Source organism: Notamacropus eugenii, chromosome 1 (assembly GCF_028372415.1).
Source record: "Notamacropus eugenii isolate mMacEug1 chromosome 1, mMacEug1.pri_v2, whole genome shotgun sequence".
NCBI classification, from domain to species: Eukaryota; Metazoa; Chordata; class Mammalia; order Diprotodontia; family Macropodidae; genus Notamacropus; species Notamacropus eugenii.
This window is the reverse complement of record NC_092872.1, coordinates 417,839,301-417,867,292: the sequence shown is the minus strand read 5'-3', so window position 1 is coordinate 417,867,292 and position 27,992 is coordinate 417,839,301. Positions and strand designations below refer to the sequence as shown.

At 38.9% G+C, this 27,992-nt stretch overlaps 1 pseudogene; it reads left to right on the top strand.

Moving 5' to 3' along the window:
* Window position 1: 1 nt before the first annotated feature.
* Window positions 2-26,256, top strand: LOC140518078 (putative monooxygenase p33MONOX pseudogene; annotated as a pseudogene).
* Window positions 26,257-27,992: the final 1,736 nt, after the last annotated feature.

Here is a 27,992-nt window from a genome sequence, read left to right as displayed (position 1 = left end):
GATGACACCTGTCTTCCTTGCTTTCCTGGAGCCACCTGCTGGCCCTCGAAAGAAGAATTGTAGGATGAGTCAGTGCTGACCCAGACAAGGGGCCCTGGTGCTAATGTTCCTCTCGTTTTGATTTAGAATTACCATTAAACCTAAACCAGTTCAAAGCACTGTGGTCTTCTGCAAATTTAAGTCTGATTTCTCTAGGTCCAGCCTTTGTTCCTTCCGTAGGCCTCAGACCTAAGAGTTCCAGGTGTTTAAGACTTCATAGTTGAGAGTCTATAAGCAACCATTAGGTCCTTCTGAAGAGGACCCTGTGGTCACACCAAGGTTGCTCTGCCTGCTCTTCCAGCTGTTGACATATTTTCCCTTCCTTTCTCTTTTTTTCCCTTTCTCTTAAATTCAAAGATCCCTGATTTCATTTGGCCATTTCCTCTGCTGATGGAGGTCATAACCCAGATAATATTCCAGAATTGCTGAGCCCAAAAAGTTAATCACCCTGTAGTCAAACAGCTGATGAGTTTTTCAGAATTAGCTGGTTCCCATATTATCAAATTTGAGGATCTCCTGGCAGCCATCATCCCCTTCATCCTGGCTTTGTTGGGATTTCCAGAATTTCCCCCAGGCTTTCAGGTTCAATTTGAGAATCGCTTTGCAGGTTAATGTTAAATGGAGCTTTCTACTAGTAAAACTTTTATGAGGAGAAAAGTAAAAGGAAACAAGGCAGTATGGAGTTAACGCCACAGAATTACAACCTCATGCTATTGTCTCATTTTATTCCCTTCATTTGGTTTTGAATCCTGTCTTTATGACTCCTCTCCCCCTCCCATTTCTCATACTCCTTAAGGATTCCTAGGACATTCTGGGCTGTGTTCATTGATTAACTTAATTAAGAGTTGTCTTCTGTTGGAACTCGGCAAGTTATTCCCCAGAGGGACAGTTTAGAAAGACCTTAGGGTGCTAGAGTACTGCATAGGCTATTGTTTAACCACCCACACAGGTTCTGAGTTTGGGGTGTGGTTATGGAATTTCCCCAGTTCTACAACATTGCAATTCTAAGTCTCCCCTTGGCCTTTCAATACTATAGTCCCATCATTCTCTCCCCTCTACATCTTTGTCCTAAAGGTACTAAATTAGCTAATCAAGAAGAGCTGAGAGATGACAGCTATCAGATTGTCAAAGGAAAATTTTATAGAGCTAGAAAAATAATGCACAGGATTGAAAGGTCAAGAATCTTAAGGGGAAAAAGAGAAAAGGGAGGGGGCCTAGATTTATCAGATTTCAAACTGTACTATAGAGCAGTAATCATTAAAACAATTTGGCATTGGTTAAAAAAAATTAGGTCAATCAGTGGAAAGGATTAGGTACAATACAGAACCAAACAGTGGTATAATTTTGATAAACCAAAAGACCCAAGTTACTGTGGGAAGGATTCATTATTTGACAAAAACTATTGAGAAAACTGTACAGCAGTCTGGCACAGAAATTAGACCAACTCCTTGTGTCATATACCAAAATAAGTTTCAAATAAACGTCCTAGATATAAAAGATCATAAATTATAGAAGTGAGGAAGATATTGGTTTCAAATCTATGAATGCAGAAGAGTTCATGATTAAACAAGAGACAAGAAGGATCACACAAGATAAAAAGGACAATTTTGATTATGTGAAATTTAAAAGATTCCACACAAATCATAGTGAAAATCAGAAGGGAAACAGGTAATTGGGGGGGCAGGGGGGGGTTTGCCACATCTTGTATACAGCACATATAAGAAACTGATTCAAATTTATAAGACTTAAGAGGTGTTCTTTGGTAGCTAACTAGTAGAAAGGATGCAATGAGGCAGTTTTCAAAGGAATAAATCCAACCTAACATTCAACCTTGAAAAATGTTTTAAATCATTAGTAATTAGAGAAATGCAAATTAAAGCAACTTTGAAATTCCACCTTATATTCATGAGACTGGCAAAGATGACAAAGGAGGAAAATGACAAATGTTGGAGGAGCTAAAGGAAAGCAGGCACACCAAAGTGTTGTTGATGTTACTATCAAAGCATTGGTCTAGCCATTCTGGAAAGCAATTTAGAAGTATTTTCAAAAGTTAATAAACTGTGCATACATTTTGATCCAATGATACCACTACTAGACCTCTCCTGTTCCTTTATATATACAAAGAAACATATACCAAAATATGTTAGCCAATATTTACATAGCATTTTTAAGGTTTGCAAAGTGCTTTACAAATAATCTCATTTTATCCCCACAACAATCCCAAGAGGTAAATGCCATTATCATCTCCACTTTACAGATGATGAAACTGAGACAGACAGATGTTAAGGGACTCTGCCAAGGTCGTACAACTAGTGAGTATGAGGCAAGATTTTATTTTTAATGCTCTACCATATTGCCTAACCCTTATTAAAATATTTATAAAAGTTCTTTTCATAGTAGTCAAAAATTGGAAACTAAGAGGGGTATCCCCCCACTGGGAAATGTCTAAACAAATCTTGGCATGGAAATGTAATGGAATATTGTTATGGCATAAGAAATGACAAAATTTATAGTTTCAAAGGAAATTGTAAGACTTTATGAACCATATAAATGACAGAATATCGCTTGCCTTTTCAATGGGTGGGGGAGAGTTTAGAGGTCAAAAATTTTAAAAATTAATATTAAAAATAGACCTTATGAACAGAAAAAAAAAAAAGAAGTGACCGGAATTAGGAGACAACATTAAAGAGAAAAAAGATTTGAAACATTTTAGAACTCTGATAACTGAATACAGTGATAAAATCATGACTCCAGAAGACTGAAAGATCAAACATAATATTCCCCTCCTGCCAGGGAGGTGATGATCTTAAAATACAGAGAGTCATATATTTTTGAGTATGATTAATGTGAGAATTTGTTTTCTGGACCTCACATGTGGCCTACATGTGTTTATAATGAGAGTTTAATTGTTTTGAGGGTTCTTAATAATAAATATAAAAATAAAATCTTTTAAATGAATATCATGGTAGGGGTAGAGGGTGGGGGAGAATGCTATAAAGAACAACTGAATGAAAAATGGATGTTAGAATTACAAGCATCACAACCAATTTGTCACCTGGTTTAGGTTTTGGAAATCCAAGATGAAAGGAAAAGGGTAGTTGAACATATATGGTCAGATTTGGCCAAACACTTACCCAGAAGATCCACAAAATACTCCATATCTATTACGATGCAACATCACAGTATCTTGACCTTTACACTACATGTTATATCTCAAAGCTAGGCAGATCTTTCTTTAATTGACCAAATGATTCTACATAAGCAAACACAGTCCAATTTATTTTTTAAAAAAATTAAATGTTTTTATTGATGTGGTTTTTTTTTACATCATTGTAATTTCCCCTACTATCCCACTCTTTCCCTTCCTGGAGAGCCATCCCATACTCTTTTTCTTAAACTTATGCCATTCTAGAACAGAGGGATCAAATTCATAGCCCATGGACCTCAAAAGTATTGAAACCAGATTAAAATGTAATTTGAAATGTTTACAAAATAAATAAAAATATAATACAACACAGATGTTATTTTGTCATTTTCTAAGTAAATATGTAGTATAGAGGGTTCATTACTACTTGAGTATGATACTACTGTTCTAAACACTGTAACTCTGAGGGAACTCTGGCTATCTGGCAATAGGTGGAGTTCGGTGGTGTGGTGGATAGAGCAGGAGTCAGGAGGACCTGAGTTCAAATCTTACCTCAGACGCTTGACACTCACTAGCTGTGTAACCTTGGGAAAGTCACTTAACCCCAATTATTCCATTCTGGGTCATCTCCAGTCATCTTTTTTTTTTTTAATTTATTTATTTAACTTTTAACATTCCTTTTCACAAAATTTTGGGTTCCAAATTTTCTCCCCATTTATCCCCTCCCCCACCCCAAAACACTGAGCATTCTAATTGCCTCTATCACCAATCTGCCCTCTCTTCTATCATCCCTCTCTGCCCTTGTCCCCTTCTTCTCTTTTGTGCTGTAGGGCCAAATAACTTTCTATACCCCTTTAGCTGTATTTCTTATTTCCTAGTACCAAGAACAGTACTCGACAGTTGTTCCTAAAACTTTGAGTTCCAACTTCTCTTCATCCCTCCCTCCCCACCCCTTCCCTTTGGAAGGCAAGCAATTCAATATAGGCCATATCTGTGTAGTTTTGCAAATGACTTCCATAATAGTCGTGTTGTATAAGACTAACTATATTTCCCTCCATCCTATCCTACCCCCCATTGCTTCTGTTCTCTCTTTTGATCCTGTCCCTCCCCATGAGTGTTGACCTCAGATTGCTCCCTCCTCCCCATGCCCTCCCTTCCATCATCCCCCCCACCCTGCTTATCCCCTTCTCCCCCACTTTCATGTATTGTAAGATAGGTTTTCATACCAAAATGAGTGTGCATTTTATTCCTTCCTTTAGTGGAATGTGATGAGAGTAAACTTCATGTTTTTCTCTCACCTCCCCTCTTTTTCCCTCCACTAAAAAGTCTTTTGCTTGCCTCTTTTATGAGAGGTAATTTACCCAATTCCACTTCTCCCTTTCTCCTCCCAATGTATTTCTCCCTCACTGCTTAATTTCATTTTTTTAAGATATGATCCCATCCTCTTCGATTCACTCTGTGCATTCTGTCTCTGTGTGTGTGTGCATGTGCGTGCGCGTGTGTGTGTAATCCTACCCACTACCCAGATACTGAAAAGTTTCAAGAGTTACAAATATTGTCTTTCCATGTAGGAATGTAAACAGTTCCACTTTAGTAAGTCCCTTATGACTTCTCTTTGCTGTTTACCTTTTCATGCTTCTCTTCATTCTAGTGTTTGAAAGTCAAATTTTCTTTTCAGCTCTGGTCTTTTCATCAAGAATGCTTGAAAGTCCTTGATTTCATTGAAAGACCATTTTTTCCCCTGAAGTATCATACTCAGTTTTGCTGGGCAGGTGGCTCTTGGTTTTAGTCCTAGTTCCTTTGACTTCTGGAATATCCTATTCCATACCCTTCAATCCCTTAATGTAGAGGGTGCTAGATCTTGTGTTATCCTGATTGTATTTCCACAATACTTGAATTGTTTCTTTCTAGCTGCTTGCAATATTTTCTCCTTAACCAGGGAATTCTGGAATTTGGCCACAATGTTCCTAGGAGTTTCTCTTTTTGGATCTCTTTCAGGCGGTGATCAGTGGATTTCGTGAATACTTATTTTGCCCTCTGGTTCTAGAATCTCAGGGCAGTTTTCCTTGATAATTTCATGAAAGATGATGTCTAGGCTCTTTTTTTGATCATGGCTGTCAGGTAGACCCATAATTTTTAAATTCTCTCTCCTGGACCTATTTTCCAGATCAGTTGTCTTTCCAATGAGATATTTCACATTATCTTCCATTTTCTCATTCTTTTGGTTTTGTTTTGTGATTTCTTGTTTTCTCATAAAGTCATTAGCCTCCATCTGTTCTATTCTCATTTTGAAAGAACTATTTTCTTCAGTGAGCTTTTGAACCTCCTTTTCCATTGGGCTAATTCTGCTTTTTAAAACATTCTTGTCCTCATTGGCTTTTTGAACCTCTTTTGCCAATTGAGTTAGCCTATTTTTCAAGGTGTTATTTTCTTCAGCATTTTTTTGGGTCTCCTTTAGCAAGGTGTTGACCTGCTTTTCATACTTAACTTGCATCTCTCTCATTTCTCTTCCCAGTTTTTCCTCCACCTCTCTAACCTGATTTTCAAAATCCTTTTTGAGCTCTTCCATGGCCTGAGCCCATTCAATATTTATTTTGGATGTTTGGGATACAGAAGCCTTGACTGCTGTGTCTTTCCCTGATGTTAAGCATTGTTCTTCCTCATCTGAAAGGATGGGAGGAGATATCTGTTCACCAAGAAAGTAACCTTCTATAGTCTTATTTTTTTTTCGCTTTTCTGGGCATTTTCCCAGCCAGTGACTTGACTTCTGAATTTCCTCTCCACACCCACCTCACCTCCAGTTCTGCCCAGCTAGTGCTTGGGAGCTGAGATTCAAATGCTGCTTCCCAGCCTCAGGGCTTTGGGCGGGGGCAGGGCTGCTATTCAGTGTGAGAGTAAGTTCAGGTGCTCAGGTGGGGGCAGGGCTGCCTCACGGGGCTCAGTTCCCTCAGGGGGTTTATGTGGAGACCTTCAACAATGCATCCAGGTTCTTGCGTGCTTGGGAAGCCCCAGTGTGCTGCCGCTCCCACTGCTGCCTCCTGAGGGGACCTGAGTTATGGGGACACCCCGCTCCCCTCCCAGCAAGCCAAAAAGACTCTCTCACTCACCCCCGGCGCCCATGGGTGGAGGGACCTGTGCTGTGGCTGGAGATTCTGTCCCTGAAGCCTGCTTGGTTCTGCTCCTCTCGGTGCTGCGTGGCCAAGGCAGGGCTGGGCTCTGCTCTGGGTCTGGGGCGCGACAGACCTTTTATCAGTTTTTCAGGGCTCTCTGAAAGAGAAATCTCCTCCACTCCATTGTTCTGTGGCTTCTGCTGCTCCAGAATTTGTTGGGAGTTCTTTTTTAAAGATATTTTATGGGCTGTGGGTTCAGAACTAGCATATGTGTATCTTTCTACTCCACCATCTTGGCTCCTCCCCCTCTGCCATCTCCAGTCATCCTGATGAATATCTGGTCCCTGGATTCAGGCGGCTCTGGAGGAGAAGTGAGGCTGGTGACCTGCACAGCCCTCCCTCACTCAAAACAAAGTCAAGTGCAAGTCATGTCATCATTTCTCTGATAGCGTGGTCTTCTTTGGACAAAGGACAAACACACACACAGCCATCTGGCAGTAATATTTTTTAATCGTATTTTTTGAAGACATTTTATAACGAAAAATGGTGAACTTTTTCTCACAGCCTCTATGGATGCCAACTTTGCTCATCAGTTTTTTTTAACAAATATTTTTTTTTAAATATTGAGTTCCAAATTATCTCCTTCCCTTTCTCTATGACAGTAAGCAATTTGATATAGTTTATGGATGTGTTAATCATGTAGAACATATTTCCATATTAGTCATGTTATGAAAAAAAGGCCAAAAGAAAACAACCATTAAAAAAAGTAAGAATAGTATGTTTATTACTATTGATGAACCCTTGCTGGGATTGCTGATGTCCTTTCTAACTTTTTAAAAATTATTTTATTTGTTTTCAGTGTTCTACAATCACTTCCATATATCTTAGATTTTTTCTCCTCCCTCCCCCTCCTACCCTCCTTTCTCCTCACTCCCCCCCACAGTCAGCATGCAGTCTTATATAGATTCTACATATACATTCCTATTAAATACATTTTCACTTTAGTCATGTTGCACCTAGAAGAATTAAAATGAATGGGAGAAATCATAAAACAAAACAAAACCTAATACAAAAGAAAATGGTCTGCTTCATTCTGCGATCCAATTCCATAGTTCTTTTTCTGCATGTGGAAGGCATTTTGCCTCGAGTCCATTGGGAACTTTTTAGGTTCTTTCATTGTTGTGAAGAACTAAGTCTACCAGAAAAATTCCTCGCACACTGGGGTTGTTGCTGTGTACAAAATTCTCCTGGTTCTACTCCTTATTTTTTTAATTATTTTTATTTTATTTGTTTTCAGTGTTTTACAATCACTTCCATATAACTTTGATTGTTTCCCCCTCCCTCCCCTTTCTTTGTAAAGGTAGTTCTCTGCTTCCAGTGGGGATGAGGGAGATATACTGTCAGCCACTTGATCCCCCCACAATCTGTGGGCCTAGAGCTCCAGAAACAATGGCTGCAACTGCCCCTGCTGCTACTGAGGGCTCCTCTACCCCTCACCCCCACTGTCCCTCCGCTGCTCTGGGACTGGGGTCAGAGGGTCCCAGTCTCATACAAGACTCACAGACTTTTTCCACTGAACTTCTAAGTTGTCCTTGGCATTTTGGGGTGAAGTCTGGAAACCACCACAGTTGCCAGTGATTCAGTCCCCCTCTCAGGTCTGCTCAGGTCCCAATGTGCTGGAATGCACCCATCCCAGTGTGATAGATGCTTCCCATTGAACTTCCAGGCTGTTTTGGACTAGAGATTTGCTTCACTGTTATTTGGTGGGTTCTGCAGTTTCAGAATTTGTTTAGAGTAATTTTTTACATTATTTGGCTGGGTTTGGGGAGAGAACTCTAGCAAGACTCTGCTTTTACTCCACCATCTTGGCCTGTACATACAGATTTTAAGAGAGAGAAACTAATTCACACAAAAACTCAATGCAGTGGATTTCCATAGTTGCTCAGTCTTCAGAACATCTCAACTGGAAAACCAGATAACATTTCACAAAATAATGTTCTGTCTCATTTGCTAATGCAAGTAGAGGAGAGTAGCCATAATCAGGTCAACAAGCTTCAGAGCTTCATCCCTAACATGGGTTCTTTTGGACTAGTCTGACTGCCTTTGTAGTAGAGGGAAGGTACCAATCCCAGTATGTCCTATATTCATTATTAGAGCTGATTTTCTTCCTCTGCCTTCTTCTTCTGACTTTATATTTCATTTGTCCTGACAAGTTTCTCAACCATCTCCACTGATTGCATAGGTGGGCTTGACTTTCAGAGGCTATCAATAAGCAAAGGTGGCTGTCACAAATGAGAAGATAGCACTTCACTGAACAATCCCCATAATAAAAGAATTTGTTCTGTAAAACTTGGATTTAGTCAAAAGGTTTCACCTAAGGACCTAGCAGGCCACATGTGGGTCAAGGCTGCAGGTTCCCCATCCCTGATATAAAATACAGTGTACGTTTATAGATATATGTATATATAAACATATATATGCAAATGTTTATATACATTCCCTGTTTGTGGGAAACTTGCAGTTCTGTTCAAGTATGATTAAAGTAAGTTTCTCTTACCTATGTCATATACCTACCTCAATAAATGCTAAAGCAGAGATAATGTCTCCCATCTTTTTGAAGGGATCAAACCTTTCCCCAAATTTCTGTCTATTCTGCCACTAATGTAGGCAGCTGCCAAGGTTTTGTTAATAATCATACACAGAGGGAGCCAAGATGGCAGATTCGAGGCAACCCAGCTGAACTTTCAACAATTCCCTCTAAACAACTTTAAAATAACACCTCAGATCAAATTTTGGAGTGACAGAGTCAACAAAAGTTCAGGCTGAGATATTTTTCTGGACTAAGAAAACTTAGGAGAAGTTGGCAGGGTTGGCAGGAGAAGTTTGTGATACCAAGGTGTAAGCCTATTCAGAGTCTGAGTATGTGGTGGCAGTAGTAGCAGCTTTGGAAGTTCTCAGGCCAGAGATCATAGAGGGGTCAGACAATTAGTCAGAAAGAGATTACAGGAGACCTTTTGCTGACACTGGGTACAGCTGGCACTGATTAGCAATTCTATTGTCTACAGAAAGTTCTGGGGTGCAGTTCCAGGGTGGAGAGAAGAACTGGGGGTTAATCACAAGGCAATAGAGGCCCTGGTCATAGTTCCAAGGTGAAGAAAAACTAATGCTTGTGGCTACAAGGTGTGTGATTAAGGAAATTTATGGTTCAGATTCGCACCTACAATAAGACACATTTGAGAAGAAGAAGCTGGATATTTTGCAAATGCATGAACAGTTTAGAGCTATAGCAGAAATAATTAATATAACCTAGTACTAATATAATTATAGCAATATTAATATAGATATAAGAGGAAATAGAAAAACATCACCAATTCAGGGAAGCACCAACACCTGAATTTTCTCAGCTGGGGAATCCCGGGATACAGCTTTCAGGGTCTGAATTGGGAGCAAGTAGTCCCAGGCAGAGCGTCCTCTCCATGGGTGAGATTCCGAGGACTTACACTAAGCAAGGAGAGTTTATAGGGACCTAGACAAAGAAGGCTTTTTGCCAACGGCTCCGCACACTGTTCCAAGCTGGTCAGGCACATGGCCATGGGAATACAGGTCTTGTCCATCAAGGAGATATCATACGGGGGTCACAAGATATAAGTTAATTAATCATATACTTGGAGGATTAGCCAAATCTTCCAAGTATTATCTATGTGTTCCGGGAGTGGCTAGTTCCTGGAACATTAATACATGGCCAACTCACATATGTTATATTCCTTGAGAGGTCACCAAAAGGACAGAGTGAACTTACTTTATTCAAGGGATATGAAATATTCCTTCACAAGAGAATAAGGGTCCTTCCTGGGTAAAGCCCAGAGCACCTCAAAAAGAACTAGTTCTGAAAACAGCACCACAAAAAAGTCTGAAGATTGGGACAGTGCTTCTCCATTCCAAGGTGAGCAGAACCCAATTTTAATATAAAGTTTAAAGTCAAAAAACAGCTTGGAAAAATAAGTAAATAACAATAACAAAAAAGAATTTGACCAAAAAAGTTACTATGGTGGCAGGGAAGGCTAAAACATAAATTTAGAAGATAACAATGTAAAAAACATCTACAGACAAAGATTCAAAGAAAAATGCTAATTGGATCCAAGCCCAAAAAGAAGTCCTAGAAGTATTAAAGAGGTAAGAGTGGTGGAGAAAAAATTAGTAAATTAGAGAAAATGAAAAAAAGAAATTCAAGAAAATTATGAAGAGAAAATTAACAGCTTAATAAAAGACACACATATGCACCCACCCACACCCACACACACACACACACACACACACACACACACATACACAAACACAAACACTGAAGAAAATGACACCCTAAAAACCGGAATTGACTTAATAGTAGAAGAGGCACAAAAATTCACTGAAGAAAGGAACTCTTTGAAAAGCAGAATTGGCCAAATGGAAAAGAGATGTAAAATCTCATTCAAGACAATAATTCTTTTAAAATTAGAATGGGGCAAGTGGAAGCTAGTGACTCCATGACACACTAAAAAAAGGAAAGGGATATCAATCCTGGTCTGAGACAAAGCAAAGAAATCAAAGAAAAAGGAAAAGGACCCATTTGTACAAAAATATTTATAGCAGCTCTTTTTGTGGTGGCAAAGAATTGAAAATCAAGGGGCTGCTCATCAATTGGGAAATGACTAAACAAACTGGGGCATATGTTTATGATGAGTACTATTGTGCTGTGGTGTAATGTTAATGTAAGGTTAGTGGTAGGTGGGGGCAAGAGTTAAAGATCTTTCCTGCCCATTAATAGGCCTCAGATACCTTTTGTTAATTTCAGTTAATGAGGCATTGTATCATGAGGGTCGTTCCTACCAGCTCTGAAAAGAGTATATATACTCTGAGGTTAGATTTTGCTTTGGGGTTTATTTTTTGGAAAAAGGTTCATGTGCCAGATGAGACTCTGGGTAGCCTCTAAGGAGCCCCCCAGTTTTGAAAACCCAATTGTTGGTGCTTCTCTCTCTGGTAAAGACGCATGTATTGTCTATGGTCAGACAGTTGGAAGCTCTGTCTGTTGGTCTTTCTGTTTGTAATTTCTGCTTGTAATTTCTGTTTGTTTTTCTCTGAAGTTCAGGGTGTTGACTTTTTTCCCTGAACTAAGTGAATATGCTTGATTAAAGTGATTGTTGACCCATCAAAAGTTGCTTTCCTTTTAGAAAAGCAGATCTAAGAACCTGTACAGTAGACCCTCTTGTATATGCTGGGGTCCTTGCTGATATATGTGGGAAATGATGAGAGGGGTGGTATCAGAAAAACTTGGCAAGAGCTATATGAACTGATGCAAAGTGAAGTGAGAAGAACCAGGAAATTGTTATATACAGTAATAGCAATGTTGTAATAATCATACCTGTGTGATCACATATCAGAGACTTGGCTACTCTGATCAATACAACAATCTAAGATGATTCCAAAAGATTCAGGATGAAAAAATACTATCTGTCACCAGAGAGAGAACTGATAAATTCTGAGTGCAAATTGAAGTATAATTTTCTCACTTTCTCTGTTTTTTCTTGCTTTAAAAAACATGGCTAATATATAAATATTTTTACATGATTTCACATAAATAATTGATATCATATTGATGGAATCCTAATAAAGCTGCCTCCAGCTCAAATTCTAACTTCCTTATAGGCCCTACTGAACAGCAGGCCCGCTGCCCCTACCTAGCCACTCACCCTCCCCCCACCACACACACATGCTCAATATCCTAACTACTGCATATATCTCACTGCTCACTAGAACAATAGATGTGTTCATGAACTCATAGTTCTCACAGAAACAGCAGGTGTAGGAACTCAGTCACTGTCTCTAGCTAACTACTGCCCCCAGATCCATTCCTACAGAATCAGGTGTGTCTTTGTACTCAACCTCAGCTACTCTACCCATCTTGACCAGACAAGACCACAATAGCTACTCATTCAGAAGACAGCACCACCAGAATGTAGAACAGGATGCTTGACCACCAAATCGTAGAAGGGGCCCACCCTATGGTAGCACCTGTGTGGTAATAGTAAAGAACTGACCCAGAGAGAATTTATGATGTTGACAGCTTCTTATAATATCATTATACATAAGTACCTCCCCAGATGCATTTTTCTGTATGCATTGTGGGTAATCACATGCACAGTTCCACTGGGGCCAGGACCCCTTCCCCATTACTTAATCTGGTAACAAACCCCTCTTGCCTTTTTAATATTCATAATTTCTGTTATGTAATTGCATCTTTACCCTATAAAAATCCATCTTGCTTTCTCTGAAGTTACTGGTTCCTCTTGGAACTTAGCCCCCTTCATGAGAGACATCAATCTCAATAAATGCCTATATTTGGAGTAGAGGTGGTCTGACTCTGAATTCTTTGAGACAGTTCCACCACAACACGCCATGAAACCCCAACAGTTTTTGGTCTCCCACAGTTTAAACTGCAACAATATTACTTGCCTTCTCAGTGGGATGGGAGAGAGGGAGAGAATTTGGGACTCAAAATTTAAAAAGAATGTTAAAAATAAATAAATAACAAATTTGAAAAAATATAAAAAATTAATTATACACAGGGACACACATGATAATGTGAGAGTGCATCTGATTGGCTAGTAAACAACATAAATTGGGCACTGACCACTGCTGGTTAGCAACTGGGAATGCATCAGATCTTTATCTCTCCTGTGGTTTCTTTTGTCTCCTGACTACGAGTAGTAAGGGGAGTACTAGTATCAAGTGTCTCAGCAGTTCTGATTACCACTGTCCTTTAACATCAGCCCTCCAGAGTGCCAGTGGAAGGGTCAGGGAGCAAGCATTGAGAAATCACATTCTGTTTGACCCTGACAACTGCACTTCCTCTGATGTGGGGAAATGAACAATCTCTTCTGGCTTCCTTTTCCCACAAATTTCCAAAGCCTTTGAAAAGACATCACCAAACTGGTGAACTCTGAGGGAGAGTGCATTAGGCATTTCTGGAGTTTGATGTCTCTACGGTATTGCTTGACAGGTGGCAGTCTGAGAACCAAGGGTTATATATGCAATCCAATCTACCACCCAATCAAAATTCTGGTACCTATTGTGTATGGACCTCCAGGTCACTCCCCTCTCTTCCTCTATAACCTCAGTATATGGCTCACAATTTTTTTTTTTCCTCCTCAACTCCTTCCTCATAGTAGGGGAGTTCAAAGTATCTATATCTATTGACTCTCTCAAACACCCTAACAACTCAGTTCCTCAACCTACTGACTTCCCATAACCTACTCTTCCACCCCTTTCAGCCACACACAAAGACGGTCATACCCTTGATCTTGCCATCACTCACAAATGCATATTTTCTCCATGTTCTAGAATTGTGACATCTCCTTATCTAATCATAATCTGCTAAACCCTACTCTGTTCACCAATGATCCTTCAACTCTTCAGTTCTGTCCCAGGTCATCATCGCTGTGCCATCCACTCCTTCCTCTTTGCCTTGTCTTGACCCCTTAGTGAACTAATTCAACTCTACACTGTCCAATTGTGTTGAGTCTCTGGCCCTCTTATTATATTCACCTTTGTATCCTGAGAAACCTCAGCCTTGGATGACTCCCATCAACTTTCATTCATATACATGTGCTGCTGAACAAAGGTGGAGGAAATCACACAATCCTTCTGTGGGTCCACTACAAAATTATGTTACACAACTTCAGATAGGGTCTTAATGATGCCAGGTAATCAATCTTTCTAAGCCTCCTTTATCAACTCACTATTCCACTCTCCACAATGGTTCTTCTAACTCTTTTTATCTTCCTTCAAACATCCTGAGGCTTCCTCACTTTCTACCCTCTCAGTTGAGAACTTTGACTTCTATTTTACAGAAAATATTTCCCACAAGGTGTCTCTTCTCCACTCTTTCTTATCCTGTTTCACTCAGATGCCTTTTATCACTCTCTCCCTCTTCACTCCTGTCTCACATGAACAGGTGACTTTATTCCTTACCTGGTCCAATCTCTATACCTACACAAATGAGTCCTTCCCATCTCTTCCAACAGATTGCCCCCTCTGTCATCCCTACTTTATCATTTGTCATCAGTGGTTCTCTGTCTGCTTGCTGTTTCCCTGTTGCTTAAGAACATGTCCATGTCTCCCTTATCCTTAAACAACACTTATTTGATTCCTTCCATCCCTGCTAATTATCAACCTATATCCTTAAACGTTCTGTGGCTAAGCTCCTTGAGAAGGCTGTCTATAATATGTGTATTTGCTTTCTTCTTTCTTATTTTTAAATCTCTTGTAATTCAACTTCTGACATCATCATTCCACCACTGCTATCTCCAAAGTTACCAATGATTTCTTAATGGCCACATCCAATGATCTTTTCTCCATCCTCATGGTTCTTGACCTCTCTGCAGCCTTTGACACTGTTGACCACCTTTTTCTTCTTGATACTCTCTTGTCTCTAAGACATCTCTCTCTCTTGGTTCTCCTACCTATCAGACCACTTCCCAGTTTCTTTTGCTGGATCCCAATCCAGGTCATGTCCTCTAACCATAGGTATCCCACCACTTTCTGTCCTGGGTCCTCTTCTCTTCTCTCTCTATACTATTTCACTTTGCGGTTCCATCAGATGCCATGGATTTAACTATCTTTTCTATGCTGAGGATTCTCAAATCTACCTATCCTTCCCTAACTCTCTGCTGACCTCCAGTCTTACATATCCAGCTGTTTTTCAGACATCTCAAATTGGATTTCAAGTAGACCTTAAACTCAACATGACCAAAAATGAACTCATTAGTTTTCCTCCTAACCAACCCCACCATCAAACTTTCCTATTACTATCTGAGGGCATCACTATCCTCTCAATCCCCCAAGCCTTCAACTTAAATGACATCCTCAACTCTTCATTATCGCTCACCCTCCCTCCCTGATATCCAGTCTATTGCCAAGACCTGTTGATTTTACCTTTGCAGCATTTTTCTGCTTTCTCTCCTTTGATATTGCCATCATCCTGGTGCAAGTTCTCATTGCCCCTAGACTATTACAGTAACTGACTGATTGGTTTGCCTACCTTAAGTCTCTCTCCATTCAGCCACCAAAGTGATTTTCCTAAAGTCTAAGTCCAAATATATCACCGAACCTCTCTGTACTTAATAAATCCCAGTGGCATCCCCTCATGGATCATTGAGCTGGAAATGAGAATGACTAAGCAGACCTTTAAAAAGAGAATAATTTCCAGTTCTGTCTCTCTTTTCTTCTTCCACTATGGATCATGTCAGTATCGTTTTCAAGCTGCTTGCTTTGAAGGCTTCCACTCCCACATCCAGTTGTCTTATGCCTAGGGAGGTCACAAGATTTAGCTTCCATTTTCTCACAGTCCAATGATGGTGGAGTAGGAACTTGGAAGGGCCATCCTTCCCCCAACAACTTCTAGGAAGTGACTCAAAAGAACCCCATAGCTGGAAGAGAAGACAATCCTTCCATATTAAAGATCCATCTGGCTCAACAGTCAATGAGGGGACTGTCATCTTAAAGTACATAATAGTACATAATTAGAAGCAGCTAGGGACTTAGTCATCTACAAAGTACTAAAGAACTGAATCTCCATGGTTAGTTGGAAGCAAGTAGGGAAGCTCTTGCCCATTTTCTGTGCAGCACTGATTTATGCATATAAATGGACATGCTGTCTCCTTTGTTAAAATGTAAGCTACTGCCTGGAGGGGCAGCAGCACAATTCTGTAAAACCAGCTACAGAGGAAACTGAGGCTGGTAGATTTCTTGAGCTTGGAAGGTTTGCGATGAAGTGGATGAAGCCTATAGGAAGTCTGAGCTAACTCCAGTATCAATATGGCAAGCCTCAAAGGGATGTACTGTTTCACCCACCCCCATAAAAAATGAAGCACATTAAGCTCCTGGGTCCTACCAGTGGTGGCACAGGTGGTGAGTATCCCCAACCCTTCCAGTCAGGGAGTAATAGAAAAACTCAGTTTTAAAAAAAAGAAGAAAAGAAAAGAATGTAAATTTTTCAAGGCAGGCATTATCTCACTTTTGGCTTCATATCCCCAGTATTTAGCACAGTGACTGGTTAGCACTTAATAAATAGTTATTGTCTTATTGATTAGTGAAGCCTAGGGAGGAGCAATTAATATCCCTCCAATTAAATCATTATTTCTTTAAAAAGTATTTTGTAATTGTATTTACATTAGTGTAACCATGGCTACCTTGACCCACACTCCCTGAAGTGTGGTACCCTTAAGTGTTCTGAGGGCAACTAGACTCTTTGCCATTGGCTTCGGCCCCCAATGATGGTGTTTCCCCAATTCTAGGAGTTCCCTTGTACCCCAATTCCACTTAACAGTCAGATTAATTTTTACAAATTATCATGGCATATTGAGAACAAATATATACATTTATCCTTCTAATACCTGGAGGGCATAATTTGCATCCTAACTTGACCTCATATTCTGGGGAGGGGATTAATGAACATTTTAGCTCAGTTCCTCTATAGCAAGATCCCAAGTTCTAAGTTCAAAGCCTACTTTAGACTCAAGTCCCAGGCATTCTAGTTTCTCAGGGCTTCCTTGCTAAGCTACCTAGCTTGGTAGCCAACCTGGAATCTTGCCTCCAAGGTCACAGGTCACCATGGCTTGATGATTTCAGTTCCAGTGAGGATTCTACATCCAGCATCTAAAACCAAGGACAAACCCCAAGCCTATTTCTTGGGGTCTTTGGGGCCTAAAAAGGGAGCACCAGTTCAGTTCACAGTCCTCATGCTATGGCTAAATTCTCTCAACTCTGAGCAGGAAAGAGAGTAAGACTATTACAGTCTGGCAGTTTTAAAGGCATAACCTGTTCCAGTTGAAGGAGGCTATTTCCATTAAAATAGTAGGGGAACACAGGACATCTTCCAGAAGCAGAGTATCTCCTGGTAGGTGATCGGGGCATGCGTCAAAGGCCTGCTTACATTAATCTTTAGTATGCCTTGGTTGATTTGCCTTCCCCCCCCTCACTTCCTTCACTTCTGAATATGTTCTTCTTCCTCTCCTACTCAAAAGAGCAAAACCAATTGACATAATTACCAATCTGAGTGCAAGCACATTTCCCACCATACACCCCTATTTTCCCCACCTCTCCAAGGAGTGGAAAAAGATGTATTTTTTTAACTCTATTCTAGACCCAAGTTTAGTCATTCAACTTGCATAGCAGTCAGTTTTGCTTAATTTTTCTTTCTTTTTTTAAAACATTTTTGTAATCATTGTTTACGTTGTTTTCCTGGTTCAACTTGTTCCACCCAAATTCAGCTCACACTAACCCTTCCATACATTTCTGAATTCCTCATATTTGTCATTTCTTGCTGCACAGTAACAGTCCATTACACTCATATGCCACAATTTATTTAGCCATTCCCCAATCAAAGGGAATCCACTGTATTTCAAGTTCTTTGTTCTCAAGAAAATTTGAAATTTGAATAAATATGAAAAGTCTTATCAGAAAAAAATTAGACAGTAGAACGAGGTGTCTCTCTAAACTATGATTACAGGAAGAAGTCATAATCAAATAAGGGACAGGAGTGATCACAAAAGACCAAATCAACCATTGCAATGAAATAAAATTTAAAAATTTTTTCACAAATGAAACCAATGTAGCTGGAAAAAAAAAATCTGTTAAGTAGGGGGATATCTTTGCATCAAATATATCTGATAAATGTCTGATGTCCAAGGTATATGAGGAATTGAGATGTAATAACTGTCTTCATAATATGAAGGTCTTTCTTGTGGAGGAGAGATTAGCTTTATTCTGCTTGGCCTCATTGGGTAGAAGCTGAAGAAGTACAGTTTCAGGGCTCCATGTCAGGGAAAATTTCCCCATAATTAAGTAGAGCTGCTTAAAAGTAGCATGAGTTGCTGGCCAAAGAAGTGGTGAGCTCCCCCTCCTTAGAGATCTGCAAGTGAAGGATACATGACCATTTGTCAGTTATAGCTTAGGATGGGTTCTTGAGTAACAGAATGGTATGATAGACTTGGAATCAGGAAGATCTGGTCAGAATCGCATTTGTTGTGTGAACATGGACCAGTTGCTTAACATTTCTGAATCTTAGTTTTGTCATCTGTATGCAGCACTGGCTTAAGCAGACTTGTCTTTTAATTCTCATGCCCTTGTAATTTCTATTCAGGTGACATTAGAAGGAAAACAGAAATAAAGGGGATTAGAAAGAATTATCCAAGCCTATAAAAGTAAGAGAAACATTTTTTAAATGATTAAACAAAGAACTAGAAACCAAGAGTGTTTCCGCTATGTAGGGACTAGCTGAACAAATGATGGTATATGAATATAATGGAATACTATTGGGCTGTAAGAAATGCTGAAGGGAAGGGTTTCAGAGAAACCTGAGAAGACTTGTATAAATTAATATAGGGTAAAATGAGCAGAACAAGTAGAACAATTTATATTCTAACATCAACCTTGTAAAAATGAACCAGTTGGAAAGGCTTAAATACTCTGCAATGTATGCAATGAGTGCGAGGACCAGTCATGATTCTAAATGACTGATGATGAAGAATCCTACCTATCTTCTGTCAGAGGTGAGGGACTAACATGCAGAATGAGACAGACATTTTTGGACAATATGGGAATTTGTTTTGCTTATTACAAGCGTTTTATTTTTATTTTTCTTGAGAGGTAATTTTCAGAAAAAAATACACAGGCAATTGTAAAAAGACTATTAATTTCATGCTGGGCAGGTTATTAATGCTGAGGCATTATGCTAGGCAGTTAAAACACTGTCAGTGACGTAGGACTCATAGACCACCTTTTCTCCTGAGTGTTTAGAGTATGGTTTCAGTAGTGTATGAGTTAATATTCAAGGCAGAACACACCTGAGGAATACAGGGTGAACAGTGAATCTTTAACCTGAATGTGTAGGATCCTGGACTTCAGAGCAGACCAGGTTAATATTGGAGACTTCTGAGGGCAATTTAGTTGGTCTTTGAGGCCCAAAATTTTTTAGGTAATCAGTTGTAGAACAACAGTTGCTTAGGATTTTGAGTGGGGTGAGGGTGAGACTATTTATTTCACCACTTTAGAGTGTTATATTGAGAAGGAGCGTGTGACCAATAGCTGTCCTTTGCCAATGGCTTCTAGGAGCACTAGGTTTCCTTAGCAAAAGTGAAGTTGGGAGCTGAGCTGGGAATTTAGATTTCCGTAAAAGTATCATATTGTTAAAAGATTGGGAGGTTTAAAATTTATTTTAATACTACATCATTTCAATTCTAACTAGATGCAATAAATGTTCTTTAGTCTATGATGTGAGTGTCATTTTATTTCTGGTCATATAAAGTTGGAGAGGAAATAAAAACTCTAAGGGGAAATGAAGGCAAATACAAGCCAATTTATGATACATTTATGAAATATAGTGTGATTTCATATTTTAAATTCTAGACCAAAGCAAATTAGAAACCTATAAGAAAGCACAAGAAAGGTGGGTTCTAGATTGGTCACAATGGCACTAATCTTGCCAGGGCACCCATCTGTTCATCAGTACAGAGAAAGACTTTCTACACTTCAAACTTTCTATATTTCAAACCTCACTCGTGAGAAACAAAAAAAAAAATATGGTGGGAGACGCACAATTTGGTGTAGAAATACACCAAATTCAAGAGGTATCAAGTAGGTAGTAGGATTGGCAATTAAGAGAAAAGCAAAATAAACTTCCTGATGTTGAAGGGGTGAATTAAAAGGAAAAAAATAAAAGCAAAGAAAACTAGAATTGAAGGGAGATGTCTATCAATTGAGAAATGGTTCAGCAAATGATGGTATATGAATGCAATGGAATTTTATTAACAAAAGAGACAATTTCAGAGAACCCGGATTAATATGAACTGATGTAGAGTGAAATCAGCAGAACCTGGTGAAAAATTTATACAAGAATGATGATATGTTGAAGTAAAATAACTTTGAAGACTTAAGAATTCTGACCAATGCAGTGACCATCTGTCTCCAGAAGTTCTGTGATAAAAAAAAAAAAATTAACCAAGTTTATCCTCTCTACTCTCACTTATCTTTGATTTCTCTGGTTGCTTCCCTACTATTTACAAACATGCCTATATTTTTTCCCATATTAAACCAAAAACAAAAACCATCACTTGATCCATCCATCCCTGCTAGTTATTGTCTCATATTTCTCTTCCCCTTTGTGGCTAAACTCGTTAAGAAGTTGTCTATGGGAGGAGCCAAGATGGCGGAGTAGAAAGATACACATATGCTAGCTCCTAACCCACAGCCCATAAAATACCTATAAAGAAGACCTCCCAACAAATTCTGGAGCAGCAGAAGCTACAGAACAATGGAGTGGAGGAGATTTCTGTTCCAGAGAGACCTGAAAAACTGACACAAAAGGTCTATCGTGCACCAGACCCAGAGCAGAGCCCAGCCCTGCCTTGGCCACACAGCACCGAGAGGAGCAGATCCAAGCAGGCTTCAGGGACAGAATCTCCAGCCACAGCACAGGTCCCTCCACCCACAGGCGCCAAAGGTCAGGGAGAGGGTCTTTTCAACTTGCCGAGAGAGGAGTGGGGTGTCCCCATAACTCAGGCCCCCTTGGGAGACAGCAGTGGAGGCAGCAGCAGACAGGATCTCCCAAAGCAGGCAGGAGCTTGAATCCATTGTTGAAGGTCTCCACATAAACCCCTTAAGGGAACTGAGCCCCGTGAGGTGGCCCTGCCCCAACCTGAGCACCTGAACTTAATCTCACACTGAATAGCAGACCTGCCCCCGCCCAAAGCCCTGAGGCTGGGAAGCAGCATTTGAATCTCAGCTCCCAAGCACTAGCTGGGCAGAACTGGAGGTGAGGTGGGTGTGGAGAGGAAACTCAGAAGTCAAGTCACTGGCTGGGAAAAATGCCCAGAAAAGGGAAAAAAAATAAGACTATAGAAGGTTACTTTCTTGGTGAACAGATATCTCCTCCCATCCTTTCAGATGAGGAAGAACAATGCTTAACATCAGGGAAAGACACAGAAATCAAGGCTTCTGTATCCCAAACATCCAAAATAAATATCCAATGGGCTCAGGCCATGGAAGAGCTCAAAAAGGATTTTGAAAATCAGGTTAGAGAGGTGGAGGAAAAACTGGGAAGAGAAATGAGAGAGATACAAGAAAAGCATGAAAAGCAGGTCAACACCTTGCTAAAGGAGACCCAAAAAAATGCTGAAGAAAATAACACCTTGAAAAATAGGCTAACTAAATTGACAAAAGAGGTTCAAAAAGCCAATGAGGAGAAGAATGCTTTAAAAAGCAGAATTAGCCCAATGGAAAAGGAGGTTCAAAAGCTCACTGAAGAAAATAGTTCTTTCAAAATTAGAATGGAACAGATGGAGGCTAATGACTTTATGAGAAAACAAGAAATCACAAAACAAAACCAAAAGAATGAAAAAATGGAAGATAATGTGAAATATCTCCTTGGAAAAATAATTGACCTGGAAAATAGATCCAGGAGAGAGAATTTAAAAATTATGGGTCTACCTGAAAGCCATGATCAAAAAAAGAGCCTAGACAACATCTTTCATGAAATTATCAAGGGAGACTGCCCTGATATCCTGGAACCAGAGGGCAAAATAAATATTGAAAGAATCCACAGATCCCCTCCTGAAAGAGATCCAAAAAGAGAAACTCCTAGGAATATTGTAGCCAAATTCCAGGGCTCCCAGGTCAAGGAGAAAATATTGCAAGCAGCTAGAAAGAAACAATTCAAGTATTGTGGAAATACAATCAGGATAACACAAGATCTAGCAGCCTCTACATAAAGGGATCAAAGGGCATGGAATAGGATATTCCAGAAGTCAAAGGAACTAGGACTAAAACCAAGAATCACCTACCCAGCAAAACTGAGTATAATACTTCAGGGGAAAAAATGGTCTTTCAATGAAATCAAGGACTTTCAAGCATTCTTGATGAAAAGACCAGAGCTGAAAAGAAAATCTGACTTTCAAACACAAGAATGAAGAGAAGCATGAAAAGGTAAACAGCAAAGAGAAGTCATAAGGGACTTACTAAAGTGGAACTGTTTACATTCCTACATGGAAAGACAATATTTGTAACTTGAAACTTTTTTCAGTATCTGAGTAGTTGGTGGGATTACACACACACACACACACACACACACACACACACACAGAGACAGAATGCACAGAGTGAATTGAAGAGGATGGGATCATATCTTAAAAAAATGAAATTAAGCAGTGAGAGAGAAATACATTGGGAGGAGAAAGGGAGAAATGCAATGGGGTAAATTATCTCTCATAAAAGAGGCAAGCAAAAGACTTTTTAGTGGAGGGGAAAAGAGGGGAAGTGAGAGAAAAACATGAAGTTTACTCTCATCACATTCCACTAAAGGAAGGAATAAAATGCACACTCATTTTGGTATGAAAACTTATCTCACAATACAGGAAAGTGGGGGATAAGGGGATAAGCAGGGTGGGGGGATGATAGAAGGGAGGGGATGGGGAGGAGGGAGCAATTTGAGGTTGACACTCATGGGGAGGGACAGGATCAAAAAAGAGAATAGAAGCAATGGGGGACAGGATAGGATGGAGGGAAATATAGTTAGTCTTACACAACACAACTATTATGGAAGTCATTTGCAAAACTACACAGATGTGGCCTATGTTGAATTGCTTGCCTTCCCAAAGGGAATGGGTGGGGAGGGAAGGATGAAGAGAAGTTGGAACTCTAAGTTTTAGGAACAACTTTCGAGTACTGTTCTTGCTACTAGGAAATAAGAAATGCAGGTAATGGGGTATAGAAAGTTATCTGGCCCTACAGGACAAAAGAGAAGATAGGGACAAGGGAAGGGAGAGATGATAGAAGAGAGGACAGATTGGTGATAAGGGCAATTAGAATGCTTGGTGTTTTGGAGTGGAGGGAGGGGACAAAAGGGGAGAAAATTTGGAACCCAAAATTTTGTGAAAATGAATGTTAAAAGTTAAATAAATAAATTTAAAGAAGAAGAAAAAAAAGTTGTCTAGGATAGGTGCAACCACTTCCTTTCCTCTCAATCTCTTCTTAACTCTCTGCAGTCTGACTTCCGATCTAGTCATTCAATTGATACTATTCTCTCTAAAGTTACTAATAATCTCTTAATTGCCAAATTTAATGGCATTTTCTCAGTCCTCATCCTTTTTTTACTTCTCTGTGACTTTTGAAACTATTGATTACCCACTTTTCCTTCTCTATGTTTTCATGACCCAGTTTTCTTCTTCTTCTTCTACCTAACTGCCTCTAAAGCTCCTTTGCTGGATCTTCATCCAAGTCATGCCCACTAATGATGAGAGTTTCCCAAGACTCCAACCTAAGTCATTGCACTGATTTGTTTCACTAAACTATGGTTATTTGTTACAAGAGGTTCTTCCTATTTTCTGTTTTTAATTGGGAAGTATTGAAGAAAAGAGGAGAGGCTGGTAATAATAGTGCATCCCAGAAAGAAGCCTCTTGAAACATTGTAAAAAATGCACATTGGAACAGAAGGAAGTCCAATAAGAAGTGGAGAAGAACAGCACAATTTTTAGAATAATATATGGAATTATCACATACTTTAAAATAGTTTTTTAAATTAAATTTTTTTCTAGTAAAGAAAAACAAGACCCTTCTTACAAAAACGTATAGTCAAGCAAAACAAATTCCAATATTGGCCATGTCTAATATAAACATAAATATAAATTAATACATATCTCTCTCTTTTTTATGCTGTCCCTCCTCTCAAGTCTGTTTTTCTTTTCTCCACTGCCTTCTTTTATTTGCCCTCCCTTTTATGACCTTATTCCACCCTTCTCTTGTTCCCTTCCTCACCTTCTTCCCTATTGGATAAGAGAGATTTCTATTACCAATTGAGTATGGATCTATATTTTGAAGGACAGAGTTATAATAATGTCAAGACTGCTATGAACTGATGCTGAGTGAAGTAAGCAGAACCAGGAGGACATTGTACACAGTAACAGCAACATTGTAGGATGACCAACTTTGATAGACTTAGCTCTTCTCAACAATGCAAGGATCAAAGACAGCTCCAAAAGACTCACAATGGAAAATGCTATCCACGTGGAGAGAAAGAACTTTGGAATCTGAATGCAGATGGAAGCATATTATTTGCTCTCTGTTTTTGTTTCTTCTTACTTGTGGTTTCTCCCATTGGTTCTAATTCTTTTTTAAAAAAATTAATTTAGTTGTTTTCAGTTTTCTACAATCACTTCCATAAGTCTTAGATTTTCTCTCCCTCCCTCCTCAAGACAGCATGCAATCTTGTATGGGTTCTGTACATATATTCTTATTAGCCACATTTTCACATTAGTCATGTTGCATAGAAGAATTAAAATGAATGAGAGAAACCATGAGAAAAAACAAACCAATTAATGAAAAGAAATGATAGGGAAGGTGGCCTAGCCCTACCAGATCTCCAATTGTGTTATAGAGCAGCAATCATCAAATCCATTTGGTATTAGCTAAGAAATAGAGGGACAGACCAGTGGAATAGGTTAGGTACTCAAGACGCAGTGGTCAATGAATAAAGTAGCATCTACTGTTTGATAAACCCAAGGACCCCAGCTTCTGTCACTGTTTGACAGAAACTGCTAGAAAAACTGGATAACAGTGTGGCGGAAACTGGGCATAGACCAATGCCTGACACCATACACAAGAATAAAAATCCAAATGGATACATGATCTAGGTATAAAGGCTGATACTATAAACAAATTAAGGGAGTAAGGAATAGCATATTTGTCAGATTTATGGAAAACGAAAAAATTTATGACCAAACAAGAGATAGAGAACATTATGAAGTATAAAATGGATAATTTTGATTACATTCCAAAATATAAGTAATTATCATTATTAATTTTAAAAGCAAAATATGCCCAATTAAATATTTGACAGTTTGTTTTAACCATAACAATGACAGTCTCTTTCAGAAACATTAATTTTCCAGCGATACAACTGTATCACTCTCTGGCTATCTATTTTTCAAATTAACAGCATTTCTTATACAAGGAGTTCCCAAAAATCACAATACAAGAAAAATTAGAAACCTAACAATAATGTAAATAATATCATGGATTTAAAAAAAACAGCACAGGTTTCACTTTACTTCTCATTGAGGTCCATTTGGGTCTTGGCTTGTGTCATGGCCTCACTTTGTGCTTCAGTGCTTAGTTAGTCTCAGCTTCCTGTTAATGACAATTCAGATAATCATACTTCATGTCAAAACTCCAAATAATATCAAATTACAATCCTAAGAGTTTTTTTCCCTTTATGTTGTTGTTAGTCTCAGCTTCCTGTCCCTGGAAGAGCCTTGGGCTGCAGATGGTCTCTTCTCCTCCCTTTTCCTCCATCCCACCCTGCTCCTCATGGAAACCCAGCTGACCAGATACAAGAAAGCATCTAGTGCTTTGATCAGCAGACAGGGTTGACAGACACAGGATGCACTCCCCATAAAGGCCTCACCACAGAAGAAACCAAGAACCACTGTGTAGCAGAGGCAGTCCATAAACTGAAGTTACAAAATGGAGAAATGACAAAAGAAGATAGACTGTTTGCTTCAACCCAGTATTTTCCAAGTAGTACACCCCATTCTTCTCCCAAGGGAAAGCTCAGAGGCTAGTTTACTCATGTATCTTCTACTTCCTTACCTGATCTAGATGTCAGCAACATTGACTCTGTAAATGGAGATAGAGAAAAATGGAGCCTTTTTGGACCAAGAACCCTTCAGAAATCTGATAACGCAGGTTTCAGTGTCCAGTCCTACAGAGGTACTCAGAAGCCATCACTAGTGGAGGTCATTCAGCTTCAGACTACTAGAATTGCAGAAGAACCAGCACCCTTCAAACCACCTAAGATGGACCTTCCAGTGATAGAAGGGAAGAAACAACCTCCATGAACCCATAACATCAAACCAAGAGACAAGAATGTGTTGACTCCTACAGGGTTCTAAAGCTCCCTTTTCATATGAGCAAAGTTGCTTTCCCTAGTGAACCCACTGTTATGTAGAGAGAGTATCTTAACTTTTCTTTCTTTCCCATACACCTTGCACTTGACATAGGAAAGATGTCATCTATTCACAATTCTGCTGAGGATAATATTCCTGGGGAGGTAGTGATTATTTTTTTAAATATTTGTGCAAAGCTTGAATCTTTCTAATGCAGTAAGACCTATTCTGTAACATTTCAAAGTTAGTCTGAAAGATTTCTCAAAGTACAGTTGACTACAGCCAATTACTGATCTATAGAACTAGATTGCAGGGGGAAAGGAAAATAATTAAAATCTAGTAGACTTTATTCTGCATATTTTATACAAGATAAAAAAACCACATAAAATAACAATCAAATAACAACAATTTGGTTGAATGTATTTCCAAATCATATTACATAGAAAATCACTTCATCCATCTATCAATTTGGCATTCTTTACTAGTCACATTCAAAAACTGTAAAAAGAAACAATTGCACTTTCAATTCTTATTCATGTAGTTTCTAAACCATATTGTCTTAATGCAAAATATCAAGTATTTTTTCATTAAGGTCTGATTTATCCATATGGGGTCAAAAATCACAATTATTCTAATAGGAGAATGTATCTCACTTTAAATGAGGTCATATTACAATTTAGCTTAAAGACAAACATAATCAAATCAAATCTGGATTTTAATTACAGATGGTATTATTCAAAATCTCAATTTTCCAAGGACCTTTAGCTTTCAGCACCTCAAATTATAGAGCTCATAGTTTTCAATTAACTCTGTTTTAAAGATTTATGGTGTGGCAGTCTTATCACCTCCTTTTTAAAATTTTTCAGCACTTCCAAAAATTTTCAGACCAGAATTTGGAAATTTATACAAAGGTATTATATTTAAGTTACAAATTTAGTCTCTAATTAGTTTACAATGCTATACACTTCTACAAGCCAGGAAAAAGATTTCCTTTCTTTAATTGTCTGACGTTATCTCTATAACCTCAAACTGACCAGACCTGAAATGACAGAAAGTATTTTGCCATTTTTTTCTTTTTTCCTTTTTCCTGTTCAAAATTTTATCTCCTTTTGAAAGTAGGAAGTGAGAGATGTCCTTGTTTATTGAGAAGCAGAGTTTAGCATCAGATTATAGAAAGCTGGGAGAGCTGTTTCAAGTACAAAATTTCACGAATCTTCTCCACCATTCTAAACTCTTTAGCTGCATTTTTTAAATAGTACTCTTTATAGCTAGATTGATTTTCTCCTTAGAAATCTTTCAAGATAGTAGAGTCTAAGAACATACTAGATATGATACAAGTCAAAGGTTTTCCTAAGAAATATAATAATATTTCTTATATAAGAAAAAAGAAGAAAAAGGGAGAAAAGGGGCTTTCCTACTCTTGGGGTATTGAGTGTTCAGTATCATGTATGCCCAACCTCGAACAATAGTTTATTTTGAGTAAGGCACATTCATTCAGAGCTGTCATAAGTAAATGGATGTAGGTAGGACTGATGTTAGGTAAATGGTTCATCATGGTTGCTCAATTAACTAAACAGATCAGGATAAGACCAGACACAATGCATACGATAAAGGATTCCCTCCTGGCAGGTCATGTGGACCAAATGGTAGCGCTTGCCTTTGAGTTTTGGATCACAATGCCATACTCACCAGGATAGCAAGGCAGCTACCACTAATATATAATCA